The following is a 26288-nucleotide window of genomic DNA, read 5'->3' on the forward strand; positions in this document are numbered from 1 at the left end:
ATACAAACAAACACATATTAATTTGGGGATCATCAATATGGTTTAGGGTGACATCTAAATAAAGCACAAAATGAAACATGTTCTGAAAAATGCACATGATAATCTGCTATAAAAAATATGCTTTGTGGCGACCCTTCACAGGGACTAAACCAAATGAAATTCAACCATCAAATTGAAACATTTTCCTGATGAGAAAGAGGGGTTCACATTGCACACACCATATTTGTGACTGGGGAGCAGCAAGGTTGGGCGATGTTGCAATTTTATATGAATCCAGTTTAGTTCATGATAATGTGATATGTGTTACTGTAAGTGTTAAGTTGATCCATTTAAGATTTGCATGTGCGCAGCAAGATACATCTCAAAATCACCAATTAAATATATATACACTCTGGGTTTAGGGTGCCTCAAAGCACCTTGGGGCTGGGCAACGAGGAGCTTCAGAATGCGCTTGCGAGGACTGGGATTTTCACAAAGAACCACTGTGAAGAAGGCACAGTAGTTATTAAACATGCACTGGCATACATACATAGGGAATGGAGAAATCGATATGCAGTGAGCTCTTTTCATAAATTGGTTAAGCTCTGTAGCCAGGGTTTGCAAGGTGAAATCTGAGTGACTGGGAAAATTGGTTTTGCAGTGTTTGAAAGCCGAAGGGAAAGTATTGAGTAACCGCGACATTAAGAAGATGCTCAGCGAACAGGCCGGCCCGAGGTTTTTATGGCTTGTCAGTATCGCGAAAGGAAGATACAATCTTTTAAGTTCATAGGAGCTTGTTATTCATTATTCAGGGAGAGACGGCTATTTGCTTCTGACCAGCAATAATACCAGGGGTGAAGTGACATCCGAGGCCAGAATTGACTGATTCTTCAACTCCTCTCTCTCCTTCCTCCCTCACACTCAGGACATTGCCAAGAAGCCCAACTATCAGCTCTTCCTTCTCAAAGGAATTCTACCTTTTCTCACTTTCCCTCAGAGGCTCAATGTGACTCAAGCCCTGGTTCTCTCTAGACTTGACTACTGTAACAGCCGCCTCCTCAATTTACCTTCTTCCACTCTGCGACCCATTCAGCTAAACCAGAATAGGGCAGCAAGATTATCCTTGGCCTTAAACCCAGGCACCACATCTCTCATGCACTAAAAAGTCTTCACTGGCTCCCGGTTGCTGCAGGGATTAAATTAAAATCCTTCTGCATCATCCACAAGGCTGCCTGGCCCAAGGGACCACACTATCTTCAACTTTATCTCGCTATATATTCTCCCTCTAGACCACTTTGCTCGTCTGGCAACAACTCTTTGTGTGTAAAGCATTTTGCAGAGGGCAAGGGGTCACTCATGTTCCTCCTGTGGAATAGCCTCCCCCTGCGCCTTGAGCAGGATCTTCTCAAATTCTGAAAGCTCCTTAAGACTTTCCTCTTTTCCTCCTTCTTCCCTCCTTCTCTGCTCTGCTAATCCCACGGTTGCTGAATCAGTGCCGTTGGCACTTATGCATCTTCAGGGTCTTGACCTCCCACAGCAATTATTCCCAGCTCCTGTCTATCCACAGCACTTTAAATCTGCATACCCTCCACTCTGGAGGCTCTCACTTACACCTCCAGCAGCCCAAGCCATGTAACACTCAACATTCCTAGCACTTCATTCCATGGCTCACCCACAAGCTCAGGCTCCCCAACACTTATCCCACTCTTCACTCTTCCTTTCTGAACTTGCACATTCTGAAAACTCACAAGGCATAGTAGGTTTGTCCCTCTCGCTCTTCCACCCCTGCTCTTAATATTGTGTTGTAATGTATTTCTCCCCTTCCCTCCCTACCCTGTGGGCGCTTTGAAACAGTATATTCTTATTGTATAAGCGCCTAACAAGCAAACAATGAATACATAAATACATTCATGGGTTTCAGTTGTTTTGTCAGGATGTGACCAGAGGCCTTGCATGTTGAATTGGTAGTCGTTTAGATTAGCCGGTGTTCCAATGATGCCAGTAAGTCGGGTGGGTGAGATAGTTATTACCAGTTTAAAGGGAACTTATTTACTCTTTTCCTCTTGTCAAATTGTTTGAAGTGTTCCTGCAAACCATTTGCAATTACGTTTGAGGCTTGTAATTAATTATTTGTATGTTTAGATATGTAACTATGTGATGATGTCACAACCTACCACAGACTAATCGACATGAGCTGTACATGGTCCTTAAGATAATTGTGACCAAGGGGAACAGGGGAATTGGAGAATTGGATATCCTTTGTATAGGTTATGAACAATCATGTGTGGGGGTCATTTTTAATAAAATATAAGGGAGTGGTTTAGCTGTTGCAAAAATGAATGCAATTTGTCAACTTCTGTGGTTCAGTGAACCTCAGGTTAGTTTGACTCCACAGGGTCATGTAGACCCTCACGGACGATTGCTCAATAAACTTGTTTTATGTACAAACGTGCACTCGCTTCTTAAGTGATGGGCTGGATTTGGGTTAAGGTGATTAGAGGCCTAACCCCACAGAATATACTACATGAGACTTTAGACAACCTAAACATGTCAAAATGTTGGTCTACCCACATGAACCTGATCACCTGTGTCACAATGACAATGCAATCCTTTCCTCTATGGCCCATGCTATGCCATTGGATGGTCTGCCTTCTCTTGCTGCTAGTGTTAATGACTGTCCCCAATGCTGAACTGAGAAGTGGAGAAAATGGGTTGTCAGCACAGCGCATCACTGAGCTGCTCCGAGCAAAATGTTCTAAGTAGTTAAGAACTCAGATGCTGCACTCTGCAATAAAGAAGACCATCCACATGACACAGGAGAGGGCATGAAGACCGCCATTAGGTGGCAACATGAGAGCCACAAGATTTATTTGAATTGTCTATAAAAGCAGCAACACTTCACTTCTAAACAACTTGACATGCACCGTAGAGTGCAAAGGAAAAGGCACAGCACTGGTCATGTTTGATTGGGAATTACATTATCACTGAGAAGAGAGCTCGGGTTGTTATGAGATATGGGATACGATCCAGTGCAATTTGTGCACACATTAATAATGCACCTTTGCAAGGACCTTGGTGAACTTATACACTGGAAACAACCCATTGAAATCATTGGGCCTCATTAGGACCCAGGCGGAGTGGGTTTCCGCCAGCGCTAATCGCGGCGGACCCGTCCGCCGTACTACGAGTTCCCTTAGCGCCATGGAGGTTTTCTCCGCCTGGTTTTACCAGGCGGAGAAAACCATGGCGCTACGGGACCTCGTTGTTAATTACGCCACCGTATTTTACGGTGGCGTAATTAACTCCTTCCCCACTCCCATTATACCCTATGGGGCAAGAATGGGAATGGGGAAGGGCAGAATGGGGATTGGGGATTTACCGCTCCGCCGAGGTCGGAATGGGGCGGTAAATCCGCCAACCCCCATGGCGCTATCGACGGCTTTCCGCCGTGCTTCGCGGTGCATTTAGCACCGCGAAATCCGCCTGGGTCCTAATGAGGCCCATTGTCTCAAACTGTATTATGCTTATCAGGTCTATGTCCAATGTGCCTACTGACAAATCTCATTTGAAAAAAGAACTCTTCCTTGAAAAGACCACAGAGATGAATGAACCATCAATGAATAAACCCTGACCCTGGCACACCTGGCTCCTCAATCCTTCACTGCGTTATTAAGAGTCAATATTAATAGGATACTGAGGGCCTGATTCTGAACAAGGTGTTAATTACTGAAAATGTCATATCAAGTCTTACCAAAACCTTTGCTGATTAACACCTATTCTCATGGTGTCAGATTTTCCTGAGGAAGCACAAAAAGCGCCACTTTGCAAACCTGTGCACCGGTTTGATAGGATTGGCTGAAAACCAACCCGGCAAAAGTCAGTTTAGGAAACGATTGGTTTGCATGCAAATTCTGGTGCCATCCCTCTACAGTAGCGACAGAGTAAAATTATCGCATATTTGCAGCACCTCCTTTGGTGGCGGTCCACTCACTGTGCATTCGCTATTGTGGAGGAGGGATACCAGGTAAAGGCACACTCACATCCAAAATAAGGATCCGTGGATGCCAAATTGCTCTAACTCAGTGCACAAAATGGTACAAATATCTGCAGTTTTTTAAAACAATGCAAACCATGTAGGTGTATATTACGTAATAGAGGTAAAACCCCAAAGTGGAACTAAACATTTACAGCATGACCTGTATTTTCTTTCTCCACACCTCCTTCGTTTATTCTCCTTTATAACACTCTCCACCCCTTCTCTTGCCTTCTCTTCACCATGGTCCTTCCACTCTTATCTTCTGTCCCTCCCCACTCCATTCCCCTTGTCTGTCTACTACTTCGTCTCTTTCTAGCTCATAATAAACACGTGTATGTCAATGTTAAGCCTTTACAAAGTTTGGGCCTCATCACGAGTCTGACGGTAACCCTTAACTGCGGCGGTAGCGCTATTACTGCTGCATTTAAGGGTCCGCAGGATCATGAATTTGGCGGATTTCACCCAGCTCTGAGCTGGCGGGAAATCCACGGTAAAATTGCCCATTTGCAGTGCGTTTACCGCCGGCGGGATATCCGCCGGTGGTAATTGCATGAATTTTCCCCATTGGGCCCAATGGGGACTGAGGAATTCCAGAATGGGCCCAATGGGGAATGAGCAATAACCCTTCCGCCAAACCCGTGATCTGGCGCCGGGGGGTTTGGCGGTAGGGATATTAGCGCCGGCGTTACCGCCCAACTCGTGATGAGGCCCTTTGTGTTCTAATTTATATCAGTACATTAGACATGGTTGCCCTGTGTCATACACGAGCATCCAACGGAGGATAGCACCGTGGCAACGTGCTGATCTTACAAGCAAAACGCAACAGAGGTTTGAATCCTGGGTCTGCCCTTAGAAACCGAACTTATAGGCATCAAGCACGTCATAAAGAAGCAATTGAAATCCACTACCTTTTTATCATGTCTCTTGGACTTCCACGCATCCTCTGCCGCTTCTATGCCATCATTACCTCAGTCGTGCAAATAAAACACTTTTACAGATAATTCACACAAGAAACATAACACAATTTGTAAACATGCATGGGAAACACATTATAATTCGAATCTTGTATAATAGCTGCATTTTTTGGGCAATTAGTGTTCTTGTTGTTTAGTTGTTGTATGCAAACATGCCAACAGTGTGCACCACCTTGGAGGGAGATTTTCTCACAGCGGGACCATCAAGTTTTCCCATTGGTTTGCATTGAGGTAGGCATTACTTTAGGAGGGAAAAAGTAAAAAATGTCAACATTTTTGTTCAAATAAATCAGGTGGCTCCTGCCTAAATCGGGAGGATTGGTATGCAAGCTGTATGTATGGTATATATAAAAGTGCATCCTTAACTCTTTCTGTCCATCACCCCTGTGGCCCCTGGTGAATTGCTCTCCTCTGCTGTTTGGCTCTTTTGTGAGTTGCTCATCTGGCCGCTACAGTCTAGTGTGACACGTGGTTGGCTTTGCCAGTTGCTACTTCGTGATGCATCTCCAACTTCATTGCACCATAATCCATGTAAGACCGCATGGCACTACATTGGGGGTGCCAATGAGCTTCCCTGTTAACAAAGGGCCTGCAATTACTAACAGAAAGCCTTTAATTGTTAGCACCTGCACTCATATGTATAGATGTTTAGGCAATTGATTTTGTGATTTGGTTTGGTAGTTGCATGACAGGGAGTGATTGGAAGGGTAGGGACAGTAGATGGCTCATTCTCACAACAGTCCTTCACTGTGTGGTTTCAAGAAATGAAGGAGAGAGATAACTGCTCGTTACTTTGAAGCTTCACCACAATAGTCTCATTAGAATGCGTAAAGAAGTTAGATGACCTCACACAAGTGCGTTTGCCCCTAGCCACAATCTCCCAAGTTAGCAACTATCCCAACATTTGAAGGGTTAGCCCCCCTCCACCCCTCCCATTTTATTTGATATCCTAGGTACACTTGTGTAAACAGCTGGGCTTGCATCTGCCTTGAAAGTCGAGCGGTGCCATTACTTTTGCCTTGAGTCATTCCATGCTACACTGGAGACAGGAGACCATCACACTGGCTCCTGATTACATCTCCATATATTCTTCTGTGCTTCTTCACAAGGAGCACCGTTGCTGCCTCCCATGGTTCTGCCCACAATGCATGCATCCTTCGCAGCAGCAACCTACCAGTGGTGATGGGTAGCATACTGTAGCACAGAAGGTAGCTGCCTGGGGATGAGGCATACCCACTGAAACAAAGGCTTCTTACACCGCTCCAAAATCCACACCCTGCAGCGGAACATCAATGTAATGTAGCACGTCAAAACAAGAAACACAATAGAACGCACTTTCAGACTTTTGAACAGTCCCTTTCACTGGTTGCATGTGTCCGGGGAGGGACCTTATGCATGCTCCAGACAAAGTATGCAATATTATAGTGTTGTGCTGTATACTACACAATTCAGCCATTCGTCAGAGACTACCTTATCCTGAGGAGAGATTATTTGAGGAGGAGGTGGATGATCCCATTCAGAATGTTGAGAAACTTCAGGAAAAAGAAAAGTGTCTATGATGATGTTGTTGCTAATTTATTAACATGAAAAACTTCTCGAAGAACAGGTCCATTGGTCGTGTGGTGCGGGAGTATCAGAAAAAAGCAAGATATGTGAATTGCCATTATGGGCACATGTGCAAGAGCAAGGTTTGAAAAAATAGTGTACACAGTCGATTCAATGTGGGAGTTACTGAACATTGTTTATTGCCAAAAGCACACCATTGCTACTTTAATAAAGGAAGTCAAATTGTCATGTGTGTACATTACTTTTTGTCACACAGATGGCATTTTTCTACACGGCACTGTAAATACTTAAAATGTCACACAGGTTGCATGCAATAATTTGACAATAAGAAACGTGAACTTCCCAAAACCTAGCAAAGCATGTGTGTCCTGGAGAAACATAAAACACCTGGACTGTTCTTCAAATATTTAACCAAAAAGTGTTTGTCACCCACCACTTTCCCCAATACTGCCGAAAATAGTATTGAAAAAAAAGAGCAACTGGCCCAGGACCCATATGTAAACAACACTGTTTAGCAATTAAAACTAGCATTCTTCTCTTGCACATTGTGGGCTTATTTCTTGCCCTTTTTGGTCTGTTGTTTCCTACAGCCTCATTGAGGTCTCCTCATTGCTGTTACTTCCCCTGGGGCATCATCTACAGAGGTACTCGAAGCATTGCTGGAAAGCACTCTAGAACCTTCTTCATGGGTGACCACGTCAGCAGGCACAACCATGCTGGCTGTATGTGTACTCTTTCCTGAACTTGTAGCAAATCAGTAAGTGTTTCAGGCACAAGGCATTGGCCCTTACAGCTGCAGAGCTCATTTCCATAGCCCCCTTTAATCCCTGGCTAAGCCTTACAGTTTGCTGAAGATTTCTACTTGTAATTCAGTGCTTTTGGGAACTGCTATGGCCAGGCAGTCAACTGACAAGCAAAGTTTGACCATATCTCGCTCTATGACGCTCAAGCCCCCGCTATACTCATCATGTTTGCACACAGCAATGAGTTCCGCTTCTTCACAACAGCCACTTGGGCTTTCACATGATGCCTTATTTGCTCTAGGTTACATGTTTGTTTTTCGCTATTGGCAATGAGACGACAGTTATCATCAGTTGCCTGGAGAGCTGTGGTAGTACCGGGTTTGTTCAAAACCAGTGATTGTTGGAAGCAGAGCAACTGTTCTTGTCTTGACCTTCCTATGGGTGTTTGCATCATTACATCTTCTATGCCAGTGGAGGTGTTCACATCTTTCACATACTCGCACAATACAATCTCTGATTCCTCCGGATTTATGTCTGTGGAGTTCACACTGGTATCTGTTGAGGGATGGTTTTCTTGCTGTCCACAGCAGCTCCCATATACACATCTCCTGACTTTGAGGCACCTGTAACGAAACAAAAGAAATGGTCAAGTCTGTCTCTGTTCACCGCTAACAGCCCTACACATGCAAAGCACTTGCCATCAGCTAGGACATTGTTTGGGCATTTATATACATTGTGAAAGGACCACTTTGGGGGGCAGAGCGGTCCTGTTCTACCCCTTAGGCCAAGCCAACTCCAGCACTGCCACTTACCTTCTGAGTCATCCAACCCATGAAGTGTGTGTCAATTGAAGCTTACGCCGCCACCTTCTCTCCCCTCGTCCTCCTCCGGCTGACTCAAATCCCGACAAAGCCCTCGTAAGTGCAGGGTGGCTGAGGGGAAATGGCTAGCTTCTTCTGCATCCTCTGAAAAACTGTCCTGCTGCCTGCTTCAAAGGCAATACCGGCTCTCTATCCACACCAAGAAGAGAGCCCACATCCAAGCCCGCGTCTCTGCAGCATCTAATAACTCAGCCAAACTAAACTCAAGAAGGAGCCGGTCAATCCTCCTGAAGTATTTACATCTCCTGTCCCCTTTCCAGGCCCTCTGCATGGCCCTGGCTTCTCATTTCAGTTCTAAAACCCAGGACATTCTGTACACCCTCTCATCCTCTCCTCCTCATCCTCCCTATACTGTCTCCTCTTCCTACGCCTCCCCTGTGGCCACCTCTCCTCCCTCTTTCTCTGCCTTTCCTCGCTTCTCCCCTGACACGGTTTCTAGACAAGTCCAATCTATGAAAGTCTCGTCAAAACAGGTTCTTCCCTGTTCTTCCACAACCATCAAGTCCACATTGACACCCTTTCTCCTTCCCTGGCTGACTTCTGCAACCACTCCTTTGCAACTGGAGCCTTCTATTCCCCCCTGAAGCACTCTCTTGTGAACCCTCTTCACAAGAAACCCTCAGCCGTCTCCTCCAGTCCTGCTATTTATTTTTAGGAATTTGGCTAACTTAAAGGTCCTCTCACATAACTTAAACAGGCTTTTTAATTTTATATTAAGCAGGACAAAGTGCTAAATTCCCTCAAATCCCAAAACCCAGGTGTGGTTCTGATCCAGGAGATGCCCCTGAATCCAGAGGTGGCTGCTAAATTAAGGAGGTACTGGATTGCAGAGGCAGAAGTTTACCATAGCTCTCTAGGAAAAGAAAAGAAATGTGGAGCTGCAACACTAATCAAACAACATTGTCATTTTAATTGTGTGAAAATATCAAGAGACAGGAGGGTTGGGTGATACTAATTAAGATGAAGCTGAGGAAAAGGGGGACTGTTTGCTCACTGTATGCTCCCAATGGAGATAAGACAGCATTCTTCTCCTATGTTGCCAGGAACCTCTATGAAATCCGACAAACACACATTATCATAGGAGGAGATTGGAATATAGTTATGGTCCCACTTTAAGACCAAACAGGTGAACCTGACATAACACAGAATAGTGAACAAGGCATAATAAAAGACAACTTAAAGGACAATGGACTTGTTGACTCTTGACAAATCTTCACCCAACTGGTAAAGACTTCACGTTTACCTCCTATGTACAACACTCTCTAACAAGAATAGATTACTATTGATCTGCCAATCTCTTCTTTCTCAGGTTACATTTAATGATACCCTAGCAATAGGCATATCAGATGGTGCTCCAGAGAAAATCCACATTGATTTAGAGATCCTTAGTACTGGTAAATGTAGATGGATAATAACATGTAGTTTCTTTCATGACTCTCACAAGAAAGATTCCCTCCATGAATAATTATGGGACACAAATATAGGCTCTATATGCTCCACTGGACCACTTTGGCCAGTGGAAAAAGGCATATATAAGGGATAGGCTGATATAAAATGCTTTGAGGGAAAAGCGAAAACACAGCAATGTTTAGATTCCTTAGAAGAAGAGTTAAATCCTTAACACAGGAATACATAAAAATGCCATTAAGCCTTAAACTAATTAAATTCAAATATGACAAGCTACACACTGAATCTGTTTATTTTGTTTTAATTTCTGTATTGTTTATTTATTTATTTAATGGAATTTACAGGAAAAACATGCTTTTTTGGCACACAAATGCCTACAAAACTTGTTAACATTGATTTAGAGAGTGGAGGATCAGTGTCCTTAACAACGGGTGAGAGGATGTGGATATAGGGCCAGATCATGCAGGGGAGGTAGTTACATAAATCAGGGATAAGGACAGTGGAGCATGATAGTGGAGGAAGTGCTAAGCTTTAGGATGAAGGGGTGAGGGATGCATGCTTTGGATTGTCATATAGAAGTAGGGGAAAAGGGGAACAAGGAGATGTGGTGGTGCTGAATGCTATGCAAGTGGTTCTTCAGCAAGGATGAGAGCTACAAGGTTTGATCTAAATAAATATAGAGTGGGAGTAGTACAGAGACAGAGAGGAAGAGCATTCCAGAGTAAGGGAGTGAGCAGAGGAAGAGAGTGGAAACAAGAGGGAGCACAAGGGGCTCGAGAGTTGCCAAGGAGGTTATCCAAGGATGATCATAGGGAGCGAGGGGAAGAGTAGGGAGTAATATGGGCTGATAGGTATGGTGGGTCAAGTCCATGTATAGTTTTGAAGAAGATGAGAATGAGTTTATACTTTGCCCTCTGTCTTACAGATGAACAGCCTAACTGACGAGGGGCTGGGGTTGTGAAGCGAGGAAGATTGAAGACTGTACAGACAGCAAAGTTGAGGATTTTGTTGAGAGGTGAAAAGGATTAGTTGGGAAGGCCATAGCGTAGACAGGCAAAATAGCCATATTGAGAGAGTACTAAGAGGAGATTAGGTGCTTAACAATGTCGAAGGGAAGAAGATGTTTTATTTTTCTGATGTTAAGGAGATTAAGTTAGGCCGCTTTGGCAAATTTGAATATGTAGAGCAAGAAGTAAAATGGGATGAAGACAACACCAAGGTTGCGAGGAGAAGCAGAGTAGGGAAGCTAGTCAGGAAAAGAGAATAGAAGAGGGTGAGAGGAAGAGATAGCCAGTTTGGATGGGAAGTTGAAAACCTTAGTCTTAGTGATGAGCGTGTGAGATGCCATGCAGTATTTGATGACAGAAAGACAGTTAGACATATTTTACTGTAGTTTGTTAGATAAGGAGGGAAAGGAGACGAATATCTGAGTGCCAGCAGTGAGTTGTTGATTGGAGAGGCCATAGGAGGAAAGCAAGGTGGCAAGTGCAGAGGAATAGAGAGTGAAGAGAAGTGGATGCAGTACTGACCCTTGGGGAACACCAAAAGTAAGGGGGGAGTGGGAACGTAAGGCTGTTCCATGATACCTGGAAGCATGCGGGTTTGAGATATGAAGCAAACCAATCAAGGGTCTTGTCCCTGATGCCTATGATAGATAGTGTTGAGAGAAGGTCATGATGGTTGATGGCATCAAAGTCAGCAGGTAGGGCGAGACTAAAAGGAATAGATGAATGGTTAGCATGACAAATGGAAGAGCTGTAGTTGTTGATATTGAGGAGAGCTGACTCAAAAGAGTGCAGAGGTTGGAAACCATTTGGAGAGAGTCACGTAGGTTGTTTGTGTCAAGGAGCTCAGTGAGTTGTTAAAAATTACATGCTCTAGGGTTTTTTAATAGTGAGGTATAAGAGAGACAGGATGAAAGCTGGCAGGACAGTTTGTTTCTAGGCCAGGTTTCCTAAAGATAGGGATGACAACAGCTGACTTGTAGAATGGTGTGAAAGTGGCACTGTCAAGAGAGGCCTTGAAGAGGGAAGTAAGATATGGAGCAACACTGGGAGTATGAGTTTCACTGCATGTGGGGATAGACAATGGATGGGGGCACACAAAGGGTTATTCTTGAGGACAAGATCAAGAATCTCAACATGGTGAGTGGGGGCAAAGAAATACCTTGTCACAGAAGAGGATGGTAGAGATGATGGAGAAAAGTGTGCAGGTGAGGATAGAAGGTACGTTGCAAGGGTTTTTTGAATGTTGGAAATGTTTGAAGCAAGGTAGAAGGCTAGATCGTTAGTAGAAAGAATAAAAGAGATAGAGGAAGGTATGGGAGGTGAGAAAATTGGGTTGAGAGATTTCTGATGGCACCTAAATTGAGAGGACTGTGACAAAATAAGAGAGAGACTGAAGTCATGTTTGGCAGAGTCAGGAGTGGAGGAGTAGTTTTATCTTTGGAGTGTCTAGATATTTGCCTATTGAGAATGTTTTTCGTAATTGTTGCTGTCAGGGTGCGGATGGCAGTTGTAATCCAAGGACGTGAAGGTGTTAAAGTTAGTGAAGATTTTATCAGTCGATGGAATAGTGAATTTTGCATTGGAGAAGAGAGACTGGTGTAGGGCAGAGAGGTTATTTGGAGGAGGGAAACTTGCACTTGGTAATGGAATTGGTAGATGGAGAGAGAGAGGTGAAAGTAGGAGATGAGATTAAGGAAAGACAACGGAACGATCAGAGGGAGAACGAGCAGTGGAGATGTTAGAGGCAGTGAGTTGGGAGGGGATGAGAATAAAGTCAAAGGCGATATCATTTGAATAGGTGTGCAGAGAGTGGACACAAGAGAGCAAATGGTTAAGGAGATAATCACTGAAGTCAGTGAATAGAGGAGAGGAGAGATAAGGCAGGTTAAGTCACCAGTGACAATGAGGTTATGATGGGGATTCCTCAGTCAGGAGAGGTGGTAAATACATTCACCAGCAGGACCAGGTGGCCAAAAGAGAGAAATAATATGAATGCTGTAGAGAGCAGTGATTTTGCAGATAGTGTATTTGAAAGAGGGTGAAATAGAAGGACTAAGGGGAGTAGGAGAGATGGGAAGTTTGGAAGATGCAAACAGTCCTACAACAACACCACCCCTAACAGTTGGGCGGGGAGAATGGGTGAAGGTGGAGGCAGGGTATTTGAGGGAAGCAAGGGTTGCAGAGTCTGAGTAAGGAATACAGGTTTCTGTAAGAGTTATAAGGTCAAGAGAAGGAGAATGGGAAAGAAGGAAGTCGAATGTAAAGCAAGTCTTGTTACAGACAGATTGTGCATTCCAATGAACAATTTAAACAGAGTGAGATTTAGAAGCATATTGATGTGCAGTCTGCAAAGTAGAGATGCAGTAGGGGCAGATGTGAGAAGAGGAGGTGTGATGAAAGTTAGGGTTGGAGCTCTTGTGAATTGAGAGAGCAGGTGAAGATGGCTGGAGTCGAAGAAGAGATATGATAGGGATAGGAAGAGAGTTGAAATGGTTTTTAGTAGAGGAGAATGGAGAAAGACATAGAAGAGATAGGAAGAGATAGTAAGAGAAGTCCAGGATGATGGCGGGGCTGAGCAAAGTTGCAATTGGTACTCAAAGAGAGTAGCAGGACACAGAAAAGCAATAGGTCAAAAGCAAAGAATCATCTGAATATGCTCCATTTCACCTTAGACAAAGGAAATATGGGAGAGAGGAACAAGTGGGTACACTAGTCGCAGCCCAACTAAAACAGAGAGAGGAGAGAGAACAAAACAAAAATGACAATACTTAGGAATGTTAAAAATCGCCCCATAACTGACCCCTTGTAGTTCAACAAAGAATTTCATACATTTCATCAAATATTAAACTCCTTAGAGATACAGTGTGCTATAATTAACAATAAAACAGAATACCTGGACCGATTGGAAGTATCCAGGATATTGAAAGAGCAGGATATGGCTAGGCCGGGACATCACAGAGGAACAAATCAGTAAAGCAGTTGTCTTGCTTCCGACTGGTAAAGCTCTGTGGATTGACGGATTACCCTCTGAGTTTTACAAAATGTGCCCACCCATTATGTCCCCTGTATAATCTGCCTTATTCATTGAGACTGTACAGGAACAATTTCTCCCTTTGGTGCCCAATCAGGCTCTCATAATGGTCATTTCTAAGGAAGGTAGAGACCCTACCGACTGCTCAAACTACAGGACTATGTCCCTCCTCAATCAATTTGACATGCAAATGCTAGTCAAACTGCTGGATCAGAGATTAGACCAAGCAATTTCCTCACTGATTCTTGATGCATAAGCAGGATTTGTCTCAGGAAGATTGGCTAACAATAACCTAGGAATTTTAATCCAGACAATCGCACAGGGGCAACATAAGCCAGACCCAGAGTTCATTCTCTCTCTGGATCCTGAGAAGGCTTTCAACTGAGTCAAATGACGCTACAATTTTGCCACCATGGAAATATTCGGCCTGGGACAGCACATTATTTCTAATATCCAGGCAGCCAACTAAGGGCTCCAGGGCAGCTCTAGGCAGACAGCATTGAGGAGGCTGCTGGACCAGACCCTTCCAATCAGTTGCTTAGCCCAACACCAGTTTTTGCGCCTTCCATGTAGCCTCTTTTCCTGTGCAGTTGGTCAGCAGGTACAAGTGGATCTTGCTCATGTCATGTAAGCCCCTCCTACATGCTTATCTCTGCTGCTTCCGTTACTTTCTTAAATCTTAGATCAAGGCCATATTTTGGCCGAGAGTCTGAAGTGAAGGGTAGATGAAGAAAATGGCAATTCCTGTTTGGACCTGTTCATACAGAGAGGACTAAGCACCAGAACCCCTAACTCCTCTCAGGTCAGGCATGTTCCCTTGACCATGTGTTTGACCCCTCTTTCTCAACGGCCCACCCCTAGCATCACCACTCATCGCCAACCATGCTGATCACCATCAGAATCGTGGACACTACATTGCAGCAATGTCACCCGTGACACCATAGGTCAAATCAGAACTCCATTATCCACCACTACACAAAAACTGATACTAACCAATGTCCACTCAGCAATCAACCATGCAGCAGATATCACCAACCTCATCACCACACAAGAGTTGGACGCCATCTTCATTACTGAGACTTGGATGACATCCACCTCCACCCTCATCCAAGATGTCCTCATCCCTACGACTACAGAATTTTTCAAAGAGACCAATAATCAGTGGAGGAGGCTTCGCAATTATGCACAAGACATCATGGCCATGAAACCAGGTGGACATTGCCACTTTTGATTATTTTAAAAACCTTTCCTGCCACTTCCATCTTCCCAATGGGTACAGAAACATTTCACATCATCTACAGACCAGAAGACTTTACAGTCTTGGTCACCACTTGATTCTCACGCTTGCCACAACATCTTCCTCATCCACTTCAATATCCCTGGCAACCCAGCAACCACGTCAATAAAGGAATATCTCCACTCCCTACTTGACACTGTAAACAACACACAGAAGATAAAAGACCGAACTCACAGGAAAGGTAGTATCATTGACTTCATCATCATCACCCTGCCCACCCTCCATCACAGCTCTCCAATCCTACTTGACTGGTCAGAACATCTAGCAATCTACTTTGACATTAGCCACACCACACCAGTTAAGCAACCATTGGAAACCCAGCAAACAAATGTGGTGAATCCGATGGTGTCATCACTCGTTTCCTGGTGGTGACCTGACTCCATGTGGCCAGGAGATGGCATACTCTACCTGATCCTGACCCTGGGGCGGGAATATGAGGGAGGATCACATTTCTACTCCTCGCCCTCCATCACAGCTCTCCAATCCTGCTTGACAGGTCAGAATGTCTGGCAATCTACTTTGACCTTAGTCATACCACACCAGTCAAGCAACCCATTGGAAACCCAACAAACAAGTGTGATGAATGTGATGGTGTCATCGCTCATTTCCCTGCACTGCTTTAAGTGCAAAGTTTTAGAAGTCCTAGTCTTGGAAGTCCTAGAAATTGCAGCAATTCCATCACTGTCTCTGGTCTGGATGTTTTGATTAATACTTCTGTTATTTCAGGTGTCACCTTCCTCCCTATTTTATTATATTAGCTGGCCTATATATAGGACTTCTTTCTGGAAATATTGCATTTTCACTTTGTCAATTTTGTACACTTTACACTGTAATCAGCTTTACTGAATATGACCTGCACTCTTCTTCTGTAGTGCTACAGACCAATATGTCGTCCACATATTGGGAGTCTGCACTGTCAATCTGTACATTCCTTACGTCCATTTCAAACACTTGGTTGAAGAGCAAGGGTGATTCACAGTACCAATGGGAATTCTGCTTCAACACTTTTATTCAGGGGGCATAAATCCTGCATACATCTCCACTACCCCTGTTGCCTTTTTGATTCGTACTGAGCCATGTTGCATGGGGATTCTGAAGACAATAGTATCCCTTGTCGCATCAAGGCAGCAATAGTTTTATAGAAACCCTCATCATTTTACTTTGACATGGAATATTGCTTACACATGGTCAAATAGCTCCCTGCTTCAGTTTTATTTTAACTGCCCACACGCCTGTCAACAGACCAACATCATAAGGACTGCTGGTCCACAATGTGCTTCCTGGAGCCTTTTCTCAATTTTTCACTGATATGTAAGACTGATTTTAAACATCACTTCATCATCTGAGTCGTCATCTGTAAACAGGCGTTCATCTTTTAAGTCAGTTAATCTATGTACTTCGTCAAGAGCCATCACTGTTCTCCAGTGTACCCCTTCACTGTCAATTCCATGCAAAAATACTCTGTCTTCCTTTACTACTGCTGCATCAAACTCAGCTGTAAATATCAGCCCTTCCTCCACATCTGTGGGTACTTCTGGCTGAAACATAAATTCTGTGGGTAACCGCAATAGTCTGTCCTGTCTTCTTGGAATCCATGCTAGCAGTATGTGTACCCCATAAAGGAATACTTCCGGGTTTAGTTGCACTCCTCTGTGTGACTCTCGGCCATAAAATGCTGTTATGAATTCTTGTCCATTCACATAATGGACCCCAGGGGTAGAAAATATTATCCCCTAGTCAGTAAATGCTATCGTCATGTTTAATGTACTCATCAGGTCTCTCCCCAATATGTTAAATGGTGTCTTGCGGGAATACAATGTTGTGTTCTCCTATTGTCATGGGTAATTTGTCTGTAAAAGGAACCGTAGTTGGCACCCAGAAAATCCTTGTGCATTCATGGCAATGTCTGACATTTGGATGGTCCCTTCTCCAACACAGGATCGAGTCACCCTGAATCCACTAGGAAGGAAATGTTTTGTCACCTAGGGTCACTCCGACCCTCAGATCCTCTGTGGGTCTGGTGTAATCGATAGGATGGAACCCAACAAGTCTTTCTGTAGGCTGTCCTATTGTGTCCAGTCCTGTGCCAGTGAAAAGATTCCCTCCCACCACTGTCCCATCCCCTATCATGGATGTAGGTGCCTGTGGTAATGTGTTCGCATTCCATAATGTCACTGCATTCTGTTGTGCTGGTGCATGCGTCTACATTGGTGTTCACTGTATATGTATTGAGGCAAGCTGTGTTTATGGTGGCATCCCTTGTTGTGTCTGTTGTATTTGTGGTGCTTTTGCCTGATACTGCATGTGATCTTGGGCTTAACATTTGGGTGGCTCTGCACTATATGGTGGGGGTATGCTATCCCACCTCTTGGATTTGCTGCTTGCCAGTACTTTTGCATCCCTCCACTGCTTCGATATATGCACAAAATCCACGCAAAATGTTCCATATCTTCCCACATGTCCAACACTGCTGTGGTGGTCCTTCGAATCTGGGTTGTCCCCCATTAAGCCCTCCTCCTTGGAGAGCTTGAAATCCAAACCCTCTGCCTCTGGGTGCAAACCCTTACCCTCTGGGAAAATATTGATACTCTCCTCTTCCTACAAAATGTCTGTTTGCGGCTGGCTGTACCTGCTGTGTCTCTTGTGTGTTATAACTTTCGCCCCACTGCCGCTTGGACTGACGACTTTGAGTTCTTTCTGAACAAGTTTTGCTTCAATCTTCCTTTCCTCAATGTTCTCTCTGTCTTTCTCTTGTTTTAACCGACAATGGTGATCAATAATCAACAGACTCTCTGCCCATAGCTTAGCTTTTATCCCACAATCCTTCTCAATTTTCTTTGCATTTCCTCGGGAAGTCCTTGACATAAAATGTGATAAACAATAATTCTGCTTTTTGTCCCATGGTTCCCTAGCTTCTATCCACCATTTTTCTTGAATGTTCTGGATATAAACATTTGTGTCCTCATCTGCTTTCATTTTGCGAGTCATAATGGCACTCATGTCCGATGAGTCTGGCTACTGTACTGTACCCTAAGTGCTTTCCATACGTCAGCTCAGCAATTATTAAATGGTGCTCCGTCATGGAAAGTATTTAATGCTGTCACCCTGGGATATCCCATCATATCCAAATGTCGTCCAATTGCTCCCTTAATATTGCAGTAGTCAGGCTCTTTAAGTCACCTGCTGCCAAGGTCATCCAAGCTGTAATTCTTTCTAATTCATAGATCCATTTGCCCACCACTGATGGAAACTAAATTATTTGTATCTGTGGCTATGGTGAATACCATGGCAGTCCTCCCCCTTTCTACAATAAGGGAAATTGTGCAAATCCCATGCCCTGTCTGAGTGTAACCGCCCCCTTTGTCTTGGTCACAGCATCTGTCATACTAACTCTTTTTTGTCTGGGAAAATTCCTCAGCCTATTCATGTATGGTGTTCTATCATCTAAACTATTTGATTGCACCTTCTGGGATATTTAACAGGCTTTGGCCTCTTCACTGGTTCTCCCAATCTATTCCCTATCCCCATAATTGTAGAAGGGGCCTGTGCAGCTTCCTCCTCTCCACTTTCCTCTTCTCTCTTCATTTTCTAGCATAGTATCTTCACTGTCATCACCTTGATCATCTTCTCTATCTTCGAATTCTAGTCTTCCAAGGGGACGTGTTCCACTCATCACATCCTCCAATATATTCCTTTGTGCCTCTTGCAGAGAGCCTCTTCTACTTCCCTTTGCTGCTGGTGCCATCCCTCTTACTCCTGTACAGACTGCCAATCCCCCTGTATATAGCCCCTCCCTCCTCTTCATCTGGAAGAGTATTCTTTTAAAGAATCTCACCAACTTCCTTGCAACGTCTCTCTAACCTTCTCATTCTTTCTTTCTGTTCCTGCTTCCTATCTCTTTCTCTGTCTGAGAGTGTATGCCCTCTTATAATATCATCAACTTCTTTTCATTGCCTTTACCTACTTCTTTCCGCATCTTGTTGTCTCTCTGTTTCCCTTTCTTCCTCTTTTTCCATTTTCTTTCCTTCTTTTCACTTCTTCATTTCTCATTTTTCTTTCATCTTCTGGCTTCTTCTCTCTTTCCCCTTCTGCCACTCACATCATTTTTTTCACCCATTCTTCTTCACTCCTTCTTTCTATCTCTCTCTCTCTTTTTCATTCACGTTCTCTCTCCTCCTGTGCCCTTTTATCTTCTTCTTCTTTCTCCTGTCTTTCTCTAACTTCCCTTTCCCTTTCTGTGAAATCCTCCATGGCCTTCCCATCTAATTTGAGCATTATCTGTCCTCCTACCCATTAATTTGGTACAATCGATGTCTCTACCCATTCATTTGGTACAATCGCTGTCTTGTCCATGATACCCTGCCTGGCTCTCTCTTTCTGAACCTCCTTCTCGGCTTTTGCTAGTTTTTGCTTGTAGGCCGTGGCGCTCCTCATATTCCATCTATGTGGACACTGGTTGTTGTTTATCTATTTTTCTCCCCTTTAATATCTTTATTACTGTACGGAGGGGGAACATATGTGAGATTACGTGGGTTTTGCACTCAGAAGCACTTGTGTATGAGTGTGATATAAATAAAATATTATTTCATTTCAATTCATTTTCATTTCATTCCATTAGTACACCCAGCTGCTGCTTTTAATGCACGTAATGAATATAATCCATGTGCTTCTGAATATGGATCACTGCTCTGGGGTGAAGGAGGAGGAGCGTGTATGCTATACCCACTTTGGCATGCTGATTAAGCATCCATTCCTTCACAGGTGGCTCCTCTTACTCCACCCCATACATTTTCCATAGTTCCAGAATGGCTTGTCTATTCAGTAACTTGTTTCCCTTATACGCGGCATGGATATAGGTGCACATGTGTTGCAATACTGCCCTTGAGTGAGTGCCTTGCTGTGGCCAGGGCATACACATTTTGCCTGCCATACCCCGATCTCACTGTGTGTGGTATTTAAGGATTTTGTCCTTATACCACGGTTATGCTTTGCACAGGTGGATAATGGGAGTGTCTTCCATGTTAATATGTCACAGCTTAATTTACCAATACTTACCAATCTTTTATTTTGATTCTCACTCACCCTCGGTTACCTCTCTTTCAAAACTTTCCCCAATAAACTTCTCTTCAATTGATCCTTCTGAGTCTCTCTTTGTGACGATGCCTCCTGCGTCAAACTATCCTTCAGAGTGGCACCACAACAGCGCCTCTAACGCTCTGAACAGCCCCACCTTGCTGTTTCCTCCAGTACTTCTGAGTGACACCACAACCATCATTTACACTCTGAGCTGACCCACCTCCCTGCTTCCCCACCAGATCACAATCCTTGGTTCAGACCACAACTTTCCCTTCTCCACCAATATACACAAAACTACTTCTACAGAGCCAAAACTATCGCACAACATAAGGTTGGTGCCAGCAATTACTACACAAATAAATACACTACGGCCCTCTTCCCAACTCCTGGTGAGGTATTTGCCTCTGTTATTATTGCCCCTTGACAAGGCTTACCATATCATCTTTCCTGACCTTTCTCAGAAGCGAACTCCTTTTCTGAAATCTCCTTGCTTCTTCACAACTCCCCAATATACAAAGAATCCCCTCCCCCTCTTTTGCTCTGCCAATGTCATACTAACTTTTCTCTGTGGATCCGCTGAAGGTCCTCAGTGTCGAGTCTCTCTTATCAGGAGATTGTCTGACCACGCCCTACGGGATGGCCTGCCGGCACAGAATAGGACTTTCTCCAAAGAAGCCTCTGTCAATCTCTGTCTGTTGCGTGTAATACCATTCTCCACAGGTCACCTCCGCAGCTCTTGGGGACAAGGCAGGGACCCCTCGACCTTCCAGTGACGCCTAGCCAACCATCACCTCTGCTACCATTTGTTGAGATGGTCAAGGAATTTCCCAAGTTAACCAGAGGATTTGGTGTCAGTCTAAGCTAGACTCAATAATGGAAGTAGACAAAGTGCAATGCAAAATGCAGTTTATAACTATACAAATAAAGCAGGAACAGCACACAAGCATTAACATCTTGGCGCTCTCATTTGATTCAATACAAACAATGGATTACATACTCAAATCTCATAATTGCTGAAATTGTAACATCATTTCCTAATACAAAACCTGTGGGGACTGGAGATTGGTTAAAGGGATAGGCTACATATAGGCTCTATAAGTGTAAACATTTTAATTGGGTTATGAAAATTTGATGGCTCTACCTGGGACCTACTCTAAATTGATCAAATAAAAATACATCACCTCTATCCCAAATCATTGGTTGCCACATAATATGGTGGGTGGCCTAAGACCAGCGACTGTAATTAGTTGGTGTTTTGCTAACCAACCTTGGAAAAGGGACAGGTCGTCAAGACCTGAGCCCGACAGGAGTAGGGGGAGATAGGTCCATGAGCTGCTTTCCATTCAATAAAAAAGATACCATCCCTTATTCCTTGGTCATGAGCCAGGGTGATTTCTTTATACTTGGCCTTGTACAATGTTTCATGTCTGGGTGTATTTGTAGGGAGTACAGCAGGTAACTATCCGTGTTGGTTCCTAAAGAATTGACAGTGTTAGACAATTATGAATCACGTGTAATGGGACCGTGGTTGGAATCATTTTACCCTGCCTTTATTAGGATTTCAGCTAATATTGATGAGTGTGTTATGGTTTCTTTTACCTCCGGGGACACTATTGAGTTATTCTGCATGGACTCTCTTGGCTTATAGTTTGCATGCACCTGGCTAACAATGGTCGGTTGTGCTTTTCTAAACGTTATATAATCTCGGAGTAGACCTCTTGTGTCCTGGGAATTGCTATTTTGTGCCTTCTGTGCAGCGTTATGATCCACCTTTCTTTAGCAGTAACCTTGGATCTCCTTCCCGGCTGCTGCCTGAGCACTGAACAGATCTGTATTTCTTTGATTTCTGCATCTTGAGTTCTCGTGAAGCTTTGAGGCCTTTCATTTTATTAGAAGTATGTTGGGGCTTCTATTTTAAGAAAGATGGCTGCCCGCTATACTCTTGCTTTCTGTGTTAGTGGGATTTATTTGTGTGTCGTTCATGTTGCATTCAGCTCATACATTGCATATGTATGTATTCTTTATATTTTCTGAATGCTATGTTCATATTCTTCATGCATAAATATATACAACCTAGTGTGTGTTCTTCATTTTGAGTGCCCATTTGCTTCACATTCAATGCATGCACATATATTGTCACAATGTTAGTTTGATTACTTTTGCCATCTCCATCTTAGATTGTGTCCATCTCCTGCTGTACCTGCCTGGGATAAGGGTGGTACCGTTGTCTTAGTGAGTAACGTATCTCACTTGTGCGGATTTGGGTTGTGAGAGGGGCAGAATCTATGAATGATGTATTCATCTGTCACTCAACAAAATGCTATTCAATTGTTTGCAATCATATCTTTCTGTTTGTATTTGGAATACTTAAAAGTGTGGTGCTGCACAGAATGTGCTGTCATGTATTGTCTTCATATGTTACAGGTAGACCCAAGCATATTGGTCTCAATCAATAATGAAAAGAAGGCCACTCATGGTGTTCCTATAAAGTAAGTCATGCATGGGTTAACAATACTCCCTTGTATTTCTCAATAGGAGCTCCAAAAAAAGGATTAACATTGAATGCTTTTCCTGGCATCTCTTTGAATAATATATATATTTCTTTATTGATTCAGCTGAATTAATCAACTTTTCAATACAATATAAAATATAATATGATAATCATGGTAAAAATACAGAAGGGGAACAAACATCATGTTACCAATATATACAATAATATAACATCATAAAATTAAATAAAACATTACAACCTTAAGTCTCCTGTAACCATAACAACAAGTATTAATGCTTTCTTATTACAGGTGAAAAACAAGTTTCAAATGTATGTTAAAAATTCTAACACAAATGACATTTTTTCATTAAAACATAAAGTGCTGTGACATTGAGGTTATTCCCATAGCAAACAGTCATAAATGTCAATTTGGTATAGTTAAATTACCTAGGGGAGCACAAATACTCACATCTTGATCAGGTGACTACAACTTATTACATGTCGAAGTGTATAGGGTATACAATCAATTTAAAATTATTCATTTAATTGAAATATCACATGTGTGCTTCTAAAATGATAATTAAAAAATAATAAGATTCTTATTTGTGGCTTTCTTGCTTGTTAATATCCATGTTTTAGTTGATGGTTTGAGACTTTGAGCTTCTGTCAGATTTGCTAAGGTTCTTCAGATCATCTGGGCATCTTACCTATAACTTTCCTCTGCTCTGCATGTCTGGCTGGCTGTGGGGTGGCACCTCTTCCTTTATGGCATCCTATGAGGCTGCTCTGCTAACTTGATTTTGTGGCCACTTTATATACTGTTTTTGGAGCCAATTAAATGTAATCTCCAAAGTCAATTGCTGAGGCTTAAATTTCTTCATTGGCCACTGATGTAGCTGACATATCTTTGTTTAAACATTGGTCATTTTTGTTTATAGAAAAATGTACCTACATAATTTGGTTTTATATTACCTCATCAGACTCCTGATGTTATTCGAGTGTTCGTTCTCCTGTTGGTTATCATTATTTGACAAAGCTTCCCTACATGAACTGGTTAATGGCTTGGTCTTTTTACCTCATCAGACACTTGACGTTAGTCCAGTGTCCTGTTCCTGCTGTCTTTAGTTGCTAAAGAATGTCTCTTTACTAATGGCAACCTTGAACTTTTCTTTGTCCTTTCTTTATCCGTCTAGTTCCTCGTCATTTGTTCCATTCTTCTTGGCTTAATAGGTCTTTCACAATCTGGGGGTCAGCAAGATTTCAAACAAGGTTTGGGGGCTTCTTAATTGCTAAATGCAAAAAGGATGGCTTTATTTGCCTGCTAGTGTTTTCTCCATAAGCCACACCTTAATAAATGTATCTAAGTAATATTCTCAATAAGCAAACTATTTCCAAGTTCTTAAAATGGTGTATATGTATGTTCATTGAATGCATAGCTTTTGAGGCATTGTTTTGGCACTTCAGTAATGACATGTGTAACGATAGTGAGTGTATAAGCTATTTGAGGTTTCGTGTTGGCCCTTTAATAATGTTATATGCATCTGGAAGAATTCACAGCTTTGCAGCCTTGTGTTGTGCTTCAATAATGACATATGTATATATAGTGAATATATACGCTTAGTACATTGTAATCCATATGAACTATATTATTCTGAACTGGCTCTTGCCAATCTGTATGTGAGAGTAAGCAAACCAGGTGTCGCAAGTATGCTGTACACAATTGTAATGACACAGTTGTTGATGTATACCGCTGCTTATAGTCCGAATGCTGTACGTTGAGGTTTCAAAATATATGTATACCCCAGCACTAACTGAATATGTATCACTGGATAGGGGTCTGCATCTGGTCACTTTGGCACTTGGTTCTTCACACTTCAATATCTGCTTCTTCAGCCCACCTGAGATGCCGCTCTAGGGACTGCAGTTTGGTGGGCTAGAATACATTCTGGTATTTTTTGAGTCAACAGCCACTGAGTAGGGATACTTCAGCAAAGGCCCTTTCTTCATGGGGATTTTATCTCACAAGTGACCATGATTCATGGGTCATAGACCATAGTGGGTGTGAGGGTTTTGGGAGTCCCAGCCTCCATTCCTGCTTTATTGGTGATTATCTGCCCTGGTGCTCTGTCATCACCCTCTCACCCTGTCAGGCCAGTTTAATCTCTTTGGTTCCTCTTTCCAACGGTTGAGCAGCATCATACTTTGAGTAACCCTTGACATATATTATTTGAGTGTTCTTGGATGGGTGTTTTCTGGTTGGATTTTCTTGATCGTATAGCTCTGGAAATAGTGTTGCAATATTGGCAGTATAGGCTTTTTATGTGGGGTCAGGAGGGGTGGAGACCCTGTCTTGCTCAGTAGATCCTTGAGCTATGAGTTGGGAGTTGGCGTAGGGTTGATTTTCGTTACTGGTCTTTGCCTTGGGCTTCTGTAATTCTCTGTGTGTCTCTGGGTTTGGATTGTCCAAGGCTAGGGCCTGCAGCCTTACTGATGTAGACCCGTTGAATGGTCTGAATACATAAGAGCAAATACTCATAGAGAGCTGTGCCAGGTAGATTTTCATTACCAATATTTAATGGAAGATCACAGTGTGCCCTTGTTGATGACACATGTGTCGGCATTTGCCTTTTTCAAATACGGGCATATATCATTGTACAAAATCACAAAAAGAAAACTGTGTGCAGATACAATGTATCAAACATAAATGGCGTGTATAAATATAATAATATACAGTAAATAATATGAAGCATATATATGCATAATTGCCATATATTCACCCATAAAGTATTAAACATAACATGAATACCAATGTGTAACAGAGATAAAGGATTGATGTAGGGGAGGATTAATAGGAATTTGGAGAAAATAAAACAAGGAAAACATGTGTGAAATAAACTTAAAAAATGTCCAAGCACTGTATCTGAACAGTGTGAGACTCATTTTAAGTTGTTTGGTAATGGTAATAGTAATAGACTTGATAAGTTAATTCATATTGGTATATTGCTGGGTATCAGATACCTGTTAATGCTGCTCATGATGTGTAATTATTAAAAAAATAATTGTGCTGTATTTAACAAAGTTAAGCGTTAGAAAGGCAAAGTAATACTATTCTTACCATTTGTCTTCTGCTGTCCCTTGGTTAGGGTATCAATTTAATGGGTTAAATCCCTCCGGAGATAAGTGTATTATCAGACATATGTAACCCTATTTGTACCTTGCTAGACATTTAAATACTGTTACAGTGCGCTTATCCACTCTGGTGTGTGCTGCGCTGCATATTTGATCCAGACTCTGGGGTGCTTATCTGCCGCCGATTAACAAAATCACAGTACAATGTTCAGCTTATCCATATGCTATAGCCATTTTGTATGTTGAAAGTTAATGCATTTAGTTATAGTGTGCTCGCCCAGAATAGTCTACACTCCACTACCTAATTGAGCCCAGCTCTAGCGCCTTTAGTGTATCACCTTCTATATACTGCTTGCTTTCAACTGTTACTAGTATCATATCCTAGACAATCACGATCTCTTACCATTTTTTTAACATCCTTCATTCTCTGCGTTGGCATTTCCTACAACGCGAAATGCTGTTGCCATTGAATTAATGTTGTTTTTGGGTGTCATGGAAATGCTAGGACAAATATCCTTCTTCTCTTTCCATATTTTAAAATACGCCGCCATGTTTTGGGAACACGTTTCCTATTCTGAATTGTCGGCGCCATCTTTTGGGCATGTATTACATACTTATGTTTGAACATAATGGACCTCATTCCGAGTAGGGCCGTAAAGGTTAACGGTCAC

Source organism: Ambystoma mexicanum, chromosome 5q (assembly GCF_040938575.1).
Source record: "Ambystoma mexicanum isolate Mex_15411 chromosome 5q, UKY_AmexF1_1, whole genome shotgun sequence".
Taxonomy (NCBI): Eukaryota; Metazoa; Chordata; class Amphibia; order Caudata; family Ambystomatidae; genus Ambystoma; species Ambystoma mexicanum.